Source organism: Scyliorhinus canicula, chromosome 31 (assembly GCF_902713615.1).
Source record: "Scyliorhinus canicula chromosome 31, sScyCan1.1, whole genome shotgun sequence".
NCBI classification, from domain to species: domain Eukaryota; kingdom Metazoa; phylum Chordata; class Chondrichthyes; order Carcharhiniformes; family Scyliorhinidae; genus Scyliorhinus; species Scyliorhinus canicula.
Window position 1 is genome coordinate 11481060 of NC_052176.1, and position 14511 is coordinate 11495570.

Here is a 14511-nt window from a genome sequence, read left to right on the forward strand (position 1 = left end):
GAAAGGATGGCCTTACAATCTGGTAATTTTTCCTTTTGGAGAACTATTTAAATGTAAAATTTTTCTGTTAATGCCTCATTCAAGAGCTTTGCTTCTGATATATATTAAACTAAGAAAGTTACAAAAAGTGCAAATGGATACTTGCACATTGATTGCTGAATCTATAGCCTAATTAATACTGTACTGATTACTTTACAGATGAAACGCAGTTATCAAAAGTTGATCCAACATTCCATGAGAGATTAGTGGTGAATTGTGGAAAATTATCCCACCTGTCCTTTCGTGTATCTGTAAATACTATTTACATTTTCTCCAGAGGTCCAGATTTACTTGAATTTCTTCAATTGGATAATGAGGACTGTTGGATTGGACATGTTTATCTGGGACTTGAGGGACAGGGTCTGGTTTAGCTCACTCGTCTAAATTGCTGGCTTTTAAAGCAGACCAAGCAGGCCTGCAGCACGGTTTGATTCCCGTACCAGCCTCCCCGGACAGGCGCCAGAATGTGGTGACTAGGGGCTTTTCACAGTAACTTCATTGAAGCCTACTCGTGACAATAAGCAATTTTCATTTTCATTTCATTTCAATGTAAGTGTGGCTGCTTCTGTTCCCTGTGACGGTGGAGCTGATGTTGTGTCTGTGTCTCTGCAATGTTGGATTAATATTGTACTTACTGTCAGTTAGAAGGAGACGGCTCCACATTCATGTTGCTGAGAAATCATCATCTTGGAACTCATCTCTTCATCTGTTGAACTAGGGGGAAGAAAACAAATCTCTTGTAAATCAGGGTCAGATGAGGCCAATGATAGATCAATCAATTCTTTCAACTGATAATCAGTAAAATAAAGAAAATACTGTGCAAATCCTGCCCCAGAATCAGACAATAAGCCAGGCCCAGAAAGAGCTCTCCCTTCCCCCCGCTCACTCCAAGTCCCGGAACAAGATGGGGCTCCCGCTGCGCCTCTTGCAAACAGCCCCCGATTCTCCCTGAACTCCCCCCAAGTCAGTAATGATCTCTGAGCCTCTTTGCTCACACTCCCAAATGGATGGGCTGCTACAATGAGAACGCTGTTTCCTGCGCAGAAGGGACTGCGCATGCGCTCTCACCTTCAGAGTGACGACTAGCAGGGGGCGGGGCTACCCCGGGCATGCGCAGATCCCCGCAGCAATCCAACATTGAGAATCAATGGGAATATTCCCCATTTCACTGTTATCACATTTGGAGCAAAACCTCCGACAGAGCCCATGTTGGGGGGACTGTGTGTGTGTGTGTGCAAGTGGCCCAGGGCTCAACCAATCACCTTTGTAGCTGTGTGTTTGTCCCAATGAGATATTCAATTTGCAGCCATTGCCTGCAGCTTGTTTGTTATTACACTGCCATTCAGCCCCTCAAACTCACACTTTCTGCAAACCACCATTCCACTGAACCATAGAATTACTACAGTGAGAAGGAGGCAAATCGGCCCATCGAGTCTGCACCGACCCTCTGAAAGACCACCCAGGTCCACTCTCCGCCTTATCCCCATAAACCCGTGACCCCACTGAACCAACACATCCTTGGATACGAAGCCATAATTCAGCATTGCCAACCCACCTAACCTGCAGATCTTTGGCCTGTGGGAGGAAATTGGAGCACCCGGAGGAAACCCACCCACACACACGGGGAGAAGGTCCAAACGCCAAACAAGCAGTCACCCAACCCTGGAATTGAATCCGGGTCTCTGGCACAGTGAGGCCGCAGTGCTAACCACTGTTCCACCTCCTGGGTTCACTCGCTGTCCCGGGTTCACTCGCTGTCCTGGGTTCACTCGCTGTCCCGGGTTCACTCGCTGTCCCGGGTTCACTCAATCTCCCGGTTTTCTCACTTTCCAGTGTTTGAGGCTCCTTTGGTTTAATACAATCCCAGGTTTAATACATTCCGCTCATTTTACACAATCTCCGATTTCACACATTTCTCTGGTTGACACACTCCCCTCATTTAGTATAGTCCCTGGTTTGCACTCCCCCCCTACTTTACACACTCTCTTTGTTTATAAGCTCCTGTGGATATATATAATTCCCAATATTTTACACAATCACCAGCTTTTACACAGGACCCTGATTTACAGGCTAGCCTGAAGGACACACAATTTAGTAATGCACATTCCTCTGGTTTACACATTCCCTTGGTTTATGCACTGCCTGGATGATACACTCCCCCGTTTTTTACTGTCCGAGTTGACTCGCTCTCCTCATTTGCCCACTCCCCTAATTTCAAACACTCCCCTGCTTGATATACTTCCCTGCTTCATGCACTCCGCTGGGTTCTGCACCCCCCCCCCCCCCTTCATGCACTCACGCCCCCCCCCTTCATGCACTCCCCCCTTCATGCACACCCCCTTCATGCACTCCCCCCCCCTTCATGCACTCCCCCCCCCTTCATGCACTCCCCCCCCTTCATGCACTCCCCCCCCTTCATGCGCTCCCCCCCCCTTCATGCACTCCCCCCCCTTCATGCACTCCCCCCCCTTCATGCACTCCCCCCCCCTTCATGCACTCCCCCCCCCTTCATGCACTCCCCCCCTTCATACTAATTCAGCAGGGGCATGGGAACCTGGATTGTAGTTTTAGGGTACGGGAGATTGAGAGTATAGAGGTCAGGAGCACAGATTTGACTTCGCAGGAGGGTGCCAGTGTTCAGGTAGGTGGTTTGAAGTGTGTCGACTTCAATGCCAGGAGTATACGAAATAAGGTAGGGGAACTGGCAGCATGGGTTGGTACCTGGGACTTCGATGTTGTGGCCATTTCAGAGACATGGATAGAGCAGGGACAGGAATGGTTGTTGCAGGTTCCGGGGTTTAGGTGTTTTAGTAAGTTCAGAGAAGGGGGCAAAAGAGGGAAGGTGTGGCGCTGCTAGTCAAGGACAGTATTACGGTGGCGGAAAGGATGCTAGATGGGGACTCTTCTTCTGAGGTAGTATGGGCTGAGGTTAGAAACAGGAAAGGAGAGGTCACCCTGTTGGAGTTTTCTATAGGCCACCTAATAGTTCTAGGGATGTAGAGGAAAGGATGGCGAAGATGATTCTGGAAAAGAGCGAAAGTAACAGGGTAGTTGTTATGGGAGACTTTAACTTTCCAAATATTGACTGGAAAAGATATAGTTCGAGTACATTAGATGGGTCATTCTTTGTACAATGTGTGCAGGAGGGTTTCCTGACACAATATGTTGACAGGCCAACAAGAGGCGAGGCCACATTGGATTTGGTTTTGGGTAATGAACCAGGCCAGGTGTTAGATCTGGAGGTAGGTGAGCACTTTGGAAACAGTGACCACAATTCGGTGACCTTTACGTTCGTGATGGAAAGGGATAAGTATACCCCGCAGGGCAAGAGTTATAGCTGGGGGAAGGGCAATTATGATGCCATTAGACATGACTTAGGATGTGTTGGTTGGAGAAGTAGGCTGCAAGGGTTGGGCACACTGGATATGTGGAGCTTGTTCAAGGAACAGCTATTGCATGTTCTTGATAAGTACGTACCAGTCAGGCAGGGAGGAAGGTGGTCGAGCGAGGGAACCGTGGTTTACCAAAGAAGTGGAATCTCTTGTTAAGAGGAAGAAGGAAGCCTATGTGAAGATGAGGCGTGAAGTTTCAGTTGGGGCGCTTGATATTTACAAGGAAGCGAGGAAGGATCTAAAGAGAGAGCTGAGACGAGCAAGGAGGGGACATGAGAAGTCTTTGGCAGGTAGGATCAAGGAAAACCCAAAAGCTTTCTATAGGTATGTCAGGAATAAAAGGATGACTAGGGTAAGAGTAGGGCCAGTCAAGGACAGTGGTGGGAAGTTGTGTGTGGAGGCTGAGGAGATAAGCGAGATACTAAATGAATACTTTTCGTCAGTATTCACTCAAGAAAAAGATAATATTGTGGAGGAGAATGCTGAGACCCAGGCTATTAGAATAGATGGCACTGAGGTGCGTAGGGAAGAAGTGTTGGCAATTCTGGACAAGGTGAAAATAGATAAGTCCCCGGGGCCGGATGGGATTTATCCTAGGATTCTCTGGGAAGCCAGGGAAGAGATTGCTGAGCCTTTGGCTTTGATTTTTAGGTCATCATTGGCTACAGGAATAGTGCCAGAGGACTGGAGGATAGCAAATGTGGTCCCTTTGTTCAAGAAGGGGAGTAGAGATAACCCCGGTAACTATAGGCCGGTGAGCCTAACGTCTGTGGTGGGTAAAGTCTTGGAGAGGATTATAAAAGATACGATTTATAATCATCTAGATAGGAATAATATGATTAGGGACAGTCAGCATGGTTTTATGAAGGGTAGGTCATGCCTCACAAACCTTATCGAGTTCTTTGAGAAGGTGACTGAACAGGTAGATGAGGGTAGAGCAGTTGATGTGGTGTATATGGATTTCAGTAAACGTTTGATAAGGTTCCCCACGGTCGTCTATTGCAGAAAATACGGAGGCTGGGGATTGAGGGTGATTTAGAGATGTGGATCAGAAATTGGCTAGTTGAAAGAAGACAGAGAGTGGTAGTTGATGGGAAATGTTCAGAATGGAGTTCAGTTACGAGTGGCGTACCACAAGGATCTGTTCTGGGGCCGTTGCTGTTTGTCATTTTTATAAATGACCTAGAGGAGGGCGCAGAAGGATGGGTGAGTAAATTTGCAGACGACACTAAAGTCGGTGGAGTTGTAGACAGTGCGGAAGGATGTTGCAGGTTACAGAGGGACATAGATAAGCTGCAGAGCTGGGCTGAGAGGTGGCAAATGGAGTTTAATGTGGAGAAGTGTGAGGTGATTCACTTTGGAAAGAATAACAGAAATGCGGAATATTTGGCTAATGGTAAAATTCTTGGTAGTGTGGATGAGCAGAGGGATCTCGGTGTCCATATACATAGATGCCTGAAAGTTGCCACCCAGGTTGATAGGGTTGTGAAGAAGGCCTATGGTGTGTTGGCCTTTATTGGTAGAGGGATTGAGTTCCGGAGCCATGAGGTCATGTTGCAGTTGTACAAAACTCTAGTACGGCCGCATTTGGAGTATTGCATACAGTTCTGGTCGCCTCATTATAGGAAGGACGTGGAAGCTTTGGAACGGGTGCAGAGGAGATTTACCAGGATGTTGCCTGGTATGGAGGGAAAATCTTATGAGGAAAGGCTGATGGACTTGAGGTTGTTTTCGTTAGAGAGAAGAAGGTTAAGAGGTGACTTAATAGAGGCATACAAAATGATCAGAGGGTTAGATAGGGTGGACAGCGAGAGCCTTCTCCCGCGGATGGAGGTGGCTAGCACGAGGGGACATAGCCTTAAATTGAGGGGTAATAGATATAGGACAGAGGTCAGAGGTGGGTTTTTTACGCAAAGAGTGGTGAGGCCGTGGAATGCCCTACCTGCAACAGTAGTGAACATGCCAACATTGAGGGCATTTAAAAATTTATTGGATAAGCATATGGATGATAAGGGCATAGTGTAGGTTAGATGGCCTTTAGATTTTTTCCATGTCGGTGCAACATCGAGGGCCGAAGGGCCTGTACTGCGCTGTATCGTTCTATGTTCTATGCACTCCCCCCCTTCATGCATTCACCCCCACTTCATGCACTCACCCCTTCATGCACTCCCCCCCTTCATGCACTCACCCTTAATGCACTCCCCCCCCTTCATGCACTCCCCCCCTTCATGCATTCACCCCACTTCATGCACTCACCCTTAATGCACTCCCCGCCTTCATGCACTCCCCCCTTCATGCACTCCCCCCCCTTCATGCACTCACCCTTAATGCACTCCCCCCCTTCATACACTCCCCGCCTTCAGGCACTCACCTTAATGCACTCCCCCCCCTTCATGCACACACCCCCCTTCATGCACTCCCCCCCTTCATGCACTCCCCCCCTTCATGCACTCCCCCCCTTCATGCACTCCCCCCCTTCATGCACTCCCCCCCTTCATGCACTCCCCCCTCATGCACTCCCTCCCTTCATACACTCCCCCCCTTCATGCACTCCCCCCCTCATGCACTCACCCCCCCTTCATGCACTCCCCCCTTCATGCACTCCCCCTTCATGCACCCCCCCTTCATGCACCCCCCCTTCATGCACTCCCCCCTTCATGCACCCCCCCTTCATGCACCCCCCCTTCATGCACCCCCCCCTTCATGCACTCACCCCCGCTTCATGCACCCCCCCTTCATGCACTCACCCCCCCCTTCATGCACACCCCCCTTCATGCACTCCCCCCCTTCATGCACTCCCCCCCTTCATGCTTTCCCCCCTCATGCACTCCCCCCTTCATGTACCCCCCCTTCATGCACTCCCCCCCTTCATGCACTCCCCCCCTTCATGCACTCCCCCCCTTCATGCACTCCCCCCCTTCATGCACTCCCCCCTTCATGTACCCCCCCTTCATGCACTCCCCCCCTTCATGCACTCCCCTCCTTCATGCACTCCCCCCCCTCATGCACTCCCCACTTCATGCACTCACCCCCCCTCCATGCACTCCCCCCCCTTCATGCACTCACCCCCCCCTCCATGCACTCCCCCCCCCTTCATGCACTCACCCCTCCTTCATGCACTCACCCCTCCTTCATGCACTCACCCCCCTTCATGCACTCACCCCCCCTTCATGCACTCACCCCCCTCATGCACTCACCCCCCCTTCATGCACTCCCCCCCCCTTCATGCACTCACCCCTCCTTCATGCACTCACCCCTCCTTCATGCACTCACCCCTCCTTCATGCACTCACCCCTCCTTCATGCACTCACCCCTCCTTCATGCACTCACCCCTCCTTCATGCACTCACCCCTCCTTCATGCACTCACCCCCCTTCATGCACTCACCCCCCCTTCATGCACTCCCCCCCTTCATGCACTCCCCCCCTTCATGCACTCCCCCCCTTCATGCACTCCCCCCCCTCATGCACTCCCCACTTCATGCACTCACCCCCCTCCATGCACTCCCCCCCCTTCATGCACTCACCCCCCCCTCCATGCACTCCCCCCCCCTTCATGCACTCACCCCTCCTTCATGCACTCACCCCTCCTTCATGCACTCACCCCCCTTCATGCACTCACCCCCCCTTCATGCACTCACCCCCCTCATGCACTCACCCCCCCTTCATGCACTCCCCCCCCCTTCATGCACTCACCCCCCTCATGCACTCACCCCTCCTTCATGCACTCACCCCTCCTTCATGCACTCACCCCCCCTCCATGCACTCCCCCCTTCATGCACTCACCCCTCCTTCATGCACTCACCCCTCCTTCATGCACTCACCCCCCTTCATGCACTCACCCCCCCTTCATGCACTCCCCCCCCTTCATGCACTCACCCCCCCTTCATGCACTCACCCCTCCTTCATGCACTCACCCCCCCCCCTCATGCACTAACCCCCCCCTTCATGCACTCACCCCTCCTTCATGCACTCACCCCCCCCCCCTCATGCACTCACCCCCCCTTCATGCACTCACCCCTCCTTCATGCACTCACCCCCCCCCCCCTCATGCACTAACCCCCCCCTTCATGCACTCACCCCCCCTTCATGCACTCACCCCCCCTTCATGCACTCACCTGTTTCCAGCCCTTCCAAACGTCTGAACATTCCATTTGTTTACACAGTCTCTTGTGAACACTCCTCTATCTTTCAACACTCCTTCAGATTTACACACTTCTCTGGTATTACCAGTCCCGTGATCCACACAATCTTCTGGTTAATACAGTCTCTGCTTAACACATTCCCCTGTTTTACATACTACCCTGGTTTACAAACTCTCATGTTTACACACTTTGTATTGTGCACGTTGTCTTGGTTTTACACACTCTCCTGGTTTACACTCACCAATTTTAAACTCTCTCCTGGATGGAAGCTCCCCTGATTGTAAACATTCCTCTGATTTCCTGGTGCCCGGATTCTGGAATTATCTCGCCTCCACACAGAAAGTCCTGACCTATGAGTCCATCCTTATCCTTGTTTCTATGTCACTCTCTCTATTGTCTTTGTCTTTCTCTCTCAATTTCAATATGTCATCGGGAGCGTTGTGGACACAGTGATAACACGCGTAACACTGGCTCTCAATGAGAACACTGCTGCCGTGTTGTGAGTGAGACGGTCACTGTCCCTCCTCCACACAGAAAGTCCAGCTCTGTGAGTCCATCTTTATTTTTGAAATTTGCTGTTCGGCTCAGAATGGTCAGAATCTGTGTCACTGTGAAAATCTCCACTCTCAGAGGGGGTGGGACTATTCTTTAACTGGGTGTCCCTGCTTGTTGAGTTTGGGGTTCAGTGTTACCGGCAGTGCAGGAGGATCACATCAAACAGGAAAATCTCCACTGTTGGAGAGGAGATCAATTGTATTTCCACATTCATGAAAAACGTGTCATCAATGAGTTTAGATTTTAAAATATGACTGTCTGCTGCCGGGTATTTAGGGAAACAGAAGATAGGGAGCAGAAAACTCAGTTGATCAGTAAGTGAGATGAAAATCTACAATTAAGGCACCGATTTGGAAACAAATGTTGAGAAGAGGGAGAATTCTGCCCTGGGAAATGTAATTTCCAAACCTTGTGTGTGGATGTGAATATTGTGGAAGAGAGAGTGAAAGGGGCGGGCCAAACAGGAGAAACCAACTGTGTTTGTGTGTCCGCTCTGATCAGCAGATCTCCCAATCCCTCTGGGACAAAATGGAAATATTGTTCATTCAATCAATCCCCCTGATCCCCTCCTACTTTCCCAAGTTGGATTTCAGGGCAGTTTAGATGCTGCTTTCCAGATTTCTGCGGAAAGGTTGGGAAAATGAGAGCGATCGGGTGAGAGAGCGCGAACACTGCATCAGTAAAACGGGTTTAAATCCGAAATGGAGCATTCAAATCGCGTGAAACCTTTCCTACAGCCAGTGGCGTGCAGAGGTCTGGTGATGCCCGGGGCAAATCTTGATTGTGTGCCCCAAAGCCCCACGTAAATATTTCATTAAATATCACCAAAAAACCTATAGAAAACGTAGTTGCACACGTTCTAGAGCTATTCACTGACCTCTTTATCTTTAGAACATAGAACGATACAGCGCAGTACAGGCCCTTCGGCCCTCGATGTTGCACCGACATGGAAAAAAACTAAAGGCCATCTAACCTACACTATTCCCTCATCCAATAAACTTTTAAATGCCCTCAATGTTGGCGAGTTCACTACTGTTGCAGGTAGGGCATTCCACGGCCTCACCACTCTTTGCGTAAAAAACCCACCTCTGACCTCTGTCCTATATCTATTACCCCTCAATTTAAGGCTATGTCCCCTCGTGCTAGCCACCTCCATCCGCGGGAGAAGGCTCTCGCTGTCCACCCTATCTAACCCTCTGATCATTTTGTATGCCTCTATTAAGTCACCTCTTAACCTTCTTCTCTCTAACGAAAACAACCTCAAGTCCATCAGCCTTTCCTCATAAGATTTTCCCTCCATACCAGGCAACATCCTGGTAAATCTCCTCTGCACCCGTTCCAAAGCTTCCACGTCCTTCCTATAATGAGGCGACCAGAACTGTGCGCAATACTCCAAACGCGGCCGTACTAGAGTTTTGTACAACTGCAACATGACCTCATGGCTCCGGAACTCAATCCCTCTACCAATAAAGGCCAACACACCATAGGCCTTCTTCACAACCCTATCAACCTGGGTGGCAACTTTCAGGGATCTATGTTCATGGACACCGAGAGCCCTCTGCTCATCCACACTACCAAGAATTTTACCATTAGCCAAATATTCCGCATTCCTGTTATTCTTTCCAAAGTGAATCACCTCACACTTCTCCACATTAAACTCCATTTGCCACCTCTCAGCCCAGCTCTGCAGCTTATCTATGTCCCTCTGTAACCTGCAACATCCTTCCGCACTGTCTACAACTCCACCGACTTTAGTGTCGTCTGCAAATTTACTCACCCATCCTTCTGCGCCCTCCTCTAGGTCATTTATAAAAATGACAAACAGCAACGGCCCCAGAACAGATCCTTGTGGTACGCCACTCATAACTGAACTCCATTCTGAACATTTCCCATCAATTACCACTCTCTGTCTTCTTTCAACTAGCCAATTTCTGATCCACATCTCTAAATCACCCTCAATCCCCAGCCTCTGTATTTTCTGCAATAGCCGACCGTGGGGAACCTTATCAAACGCTTTACTGAAATCCAATACACCACATCAACTGCTCTACCCTCGTCTACCTGTTCAGTCACCTTCTCAAAGAACTCGATAAGGTTTGTGAGGCATGACCTACCCTTCACAAAACCATGCTGACCATCCCTAATCATATTATTCCTATCTAGATGATTATAAATTGTATCTTTTATAATCCTCTCCAAGACTTTACCCACCACAGACGTTAGGCTCACTGGCCTATAGTTACCGGGGTTATCTCTACTCCCCTTCTTGAACAAAGGGACCACATTTGCTATCCTCCAGTCCTCTGGCACTATTCCTGTAGCCAATGATGACCTAAAAATCAAAGCCAAAGGCTCAGCAATCTCTTCCCTGGCTTCCCAGAGAATTCTAGGATAAATCCCATCAGGCCCCGGGGACTTATCTATTTTCACCTTGTCCAGAATTGCCAACACTTCTTCCCTACACACCTCAATGCCATCTATTCTAATAGCCTGGGTCTCAGCATTCTCCTCCACAATATTATCTTTTTCCTGAGTGAATACTGACGAAAAGTATTCGTTTAGTATCTCGCTTATCTCCTCAGCCTCCACACACAACTTCCCACCACTGTCCTTGACTGGCCCTACTCTTACCCTAGTCATTCTTTTATTCCTGACATACCTATAGAAAGCTTTTGGGTTTTCCTTGATCCTACCTGCCAAAGACTTCTCATGTCCCCTCCTTGCTCGTCTTAGCTCTCTCTTTAGATCCTTCCTCGCTTCCTTGTAACTATCAAGCGCCCCAACTGAAACTTCACGCCTCATCTTCACATAGGCCTCCTTCTTCCTCTTAACAAGAGATTCCACTTCTTTGGTAAACTACGGTTCCCTCGCTCGACCCCTTCCTCCCTGCCTGACTGGTACGTACTTATCAAGAACATGCAATAGCTGTTCCTTGAACAAGCTCCACATATCCAGTGTGCCCAACCCTTGCAGCCTACTTCTCCAACCTACACATCCTAAGTCATGTCTAATGGCATCATAATTGCCCTTCCCCCAGCTATAACTCTTGCCCTGCGGGGTATACTTATCCCTTTCCATCACTAACGTAAAGGTCACCGAATTGTGGTCACTGTTTCCAAAGTGCTCACCTACCTCCAGATCTAACACCTGGCCTGGTTCATTACCTAAAACCAAATCCAATGTGGCCTCGCCTCTTGTTGGCCTGTCAACATATTGTGTCAGGAAACCCTCCTGCACACATTGTACAAAGAACGACCCATCTAATGTACTCGAACTATATAATTTCCAGTCAATATTTGGAAAGTTAAAGTCTCCCATAACAACTACCCTGTTACTTTCGCTCTTTTCCAGAATCATCTTCGCCATCCTTTCCTCTACATCCCTAGAACTATTAGGTGGCCTATAGAAAACTCCCAACAGGGTGACCTCTCCTTTCCTGTTTCTAACCTCAGCCCATATTACCTCGGAAGAAGAGTCCCCATCTAGCATCCTTTCCACCACTGTAATACTGTCCTTGACAAGCAGCGCCACACCTCCCCCTCTTTTGCCCCCTTCTCTGACCTTACTAAAACACCTAAACCCCGGAACCTGCAACAACCATTCCTGTCACTGCTTTATCCATGTCTCTGAAATGGCCACAACATCAAAGTCCCAGGTACCAACCCATGCTGCCAGTTCCCCTACCTTATTTCGTATACTCCTGGCATTGAAGTAGACACACTTCAAACCACCTACCTGAACACTGGCACCCTCCTGCGAAGTCAAATCTGTGCTCCTGACCTCTATACTCTCAATCTCCCGTACCCCAAAACTACAATCCAGGTTCCCATGCCCCTGCTGAATTAGTTTAAACCCCCCCAAAGAGCACTAACAAATCTCCCCCCCAGGATATTGGTGCCCCTCAGGTTCAGATGTAGACCATCCTGTCTATAGAGGTCCCACCTTCCCCAGAAAGAGCCCCAGTTATCCAGAAATCTGAATCCCTCCCGTCTGCATCATCCCTGTAGCCACGTGTTTAATTGCTCTCTCTCCCTATTCCTCATCTCACTATCACGTGGCACGGGCAACAACCCAGAGATAATAACTCTGTTTGTTCTCGCTCTGAGCTTCCATCCTAGCTCCCTAAAGGCCTGCCTGACATCCTTGTCCCCTTTCCTACCTATGTCGTTAGTGCCAATGTGGACTACAACTTGGAGCTGCTCCCCCTCCCCCTTAAGGACCCGGAAAACACGATCCGAGACATCACGTACCCTTGCACCTGGGAGGCAACATACCAAACGTGAGTCTCTCTCGCTCCCACAAAATCTCCTATCTGTGCCCCTGACTATTGAGTCCCCAATTACTAATGTTCTACTCCTTTCCCCCCTTCCCTTCTGAGCAACAGGGACAGACTCCGTGCCAGAGGTCCGTACCCCATGGCTTAGGGTCCCTGCACAGACTGCTTCTTCCCAGTCCCTCTTACAGTTACCCATCTATCTCCAGTCTTTGGTGTAACTACATCCCTGAAGCTCCTATCTATGACCCCCTCTGCCTCCCGAATGATCCGAAGTTCATCCAGCTCAAGCTCCAGGTCCCTAACACGGTTTTTGAGGAGCTGGAGTTGGGTGCACTTCCCACAGATGAAATCAGCAGGGACACTGACGGCGTCCCTCACCTCAAACATTCTGCAGGAGAAGCATTGTACTGCCTTCCCTGACATCACCTCTAGATTTAAAAAAAACAAGAAGAAAAAGAAACGAAGAGCTTACCTGATATTCCCTCAAACCCTGCTCCCGGTGAAAGGTAAGCAAATTTAAAGGCACTCACTCACCTTCACGACAGGCCCCAAGCTGCCTCTAGGTCAGGGGTGGGCAAACTTTTCCGTGCAAGGGCCACATTCAGAAATTCACAATTCACAAAGGGCCGCATAGTATATTAAGTAAAATAATTACTTCACCCGGTTATGATTCTGGGCGCCTCATACAGAACATAGAACAGTACAGGCCCTTCGGCCCTCGACGTTGTGCCGAGCAATGATCATCCTACTCAAGTCAACGTATCCACCCTATACCAGTAAGTAACCCAACAGCCCCCCCATTAACCTTAAAAAAAATTAAAAAAAAAAAAAATTTAAAACAAATTTTTTTTTTAATGACTTGGAGGGCCGCAGAAATACCTTTGGCGGGCCGCATGCGGCCCGCGGGCCGTAGTTTGCCCACCCCTGCTCTAGGTCATCTCTAAGGTATAGGACGGCTGCCTGAGGTTAAATTGCGCTGTAAGAGTTAGTCAATTTCCCCTTAGCGCTGGGATTCTAGGGATATTGTTCTCTTCTTCAGTCATTTTGCTTTGCAGCAATGGGTGAGATGTTATGTCTCGAAAGTTGTGCCTCCCTCCTCTGCAACCCCCATGGAGAAGGATAAGAGCAGCAACGTCATGGAAATACTGTTATGACCCTTGTGGAAACAAACTACAAACAACCCAACTAAGACCAATATACAAAACTTCACTTTTATATTAGCAATCACACCAAAATCAACGTAAATTAAACATGAATTAACAGGAAAATTGCAATAATATGACCGATAAATTACACATAGCAGATACAAAGACATATCTCACACATTTCTCAGTCAGCCCATTCAACACGTATCACATTCATTTCAGCCACAATATCCTTCAAAACGTTGAACTTCTTCAAATCAAATTCCATCTTCATTTCTCTAAAGCTTTAGCACCAAGTCTCATCAAACAACGGCATTACTTCACCCAATTTCCACAAATATAATTTTCACAGTCGACACATTTCCAGATCCCTTCTTCTTCACAAAACCCTGGTCATGTGGGGCCTGTTTGTGCACTATGCCAGTGCATAAAGGGTCCCCAAATCCAGATATAAAGCTTTGTTCAAGATCTGAGCTCCAGCAGCTTGCAGTCAAGTAGAACATAGAACATAGACCAGTACAGCACAGAACAGGCCCTTCAGCCCTCGATGTTGTGCCGAGCAATGATCACCCTACTCAAACCCACGTATCCACCCTATACCCGTAACCCAACAGCCCCCCCCCCCCCCCTAACCTTACTTTTTTAGGACACTACGGGCAATTTAGCATGGCCAATCCACCTAACCCGCACATCTTTGGACTGTGGGAGGAAACCGGAGCACCCGGAGGAAACCCACGCACACACGGGGAGGACGTGCAGACTCCGCACAGACAGTGACCCAGCCGGGAACCGAACCTGGGACCCTGGAGCTGTGAAGCATTTATGCTAACCGCCATGTTACCGTGCTGCCCCTGTCTCTGCGAATCTCCCATTTATAGGACCCTGGGCTTTAAGTATAAAGGGTAAGAGGGCAAAAGTTAAGAGGCCATGATGAATCTTCATAAAATACTGGTTCTGTCCC

At 49.0% G+C, this 14511-nt stretch overlaps 2 protein-coding genes across 2 annotated transcripts in view; one reads left to right on the forward strand and one right to left on the reverse strand.

Annotated features, from left to right (window-relative positions):
* LOC119958895 (histone H2B 1/2-like) overlaps positions 1-14511 on the reverse strand; it is a 177380-nt gene that overhangs the window by 54439 nt on the left and 108430 nt on the right. Inside the window, exon 4 of the mRNA XM_038787409.1 lies at positions 675-753. The gene's annotated coding sequence lies outside the window, so the exon portion shown is untranslated. The remainder of the gene's footprint in view (positions 1-674; positions 754-14511) is intronic.
* Positions 1-14511, forward strand: part of LOC119958909 (histone H4) — a 34677-nt gene that overhangs the window by 17754 nt on the left and 2412 nt on the right. The window lies entirely within an intron of this gene.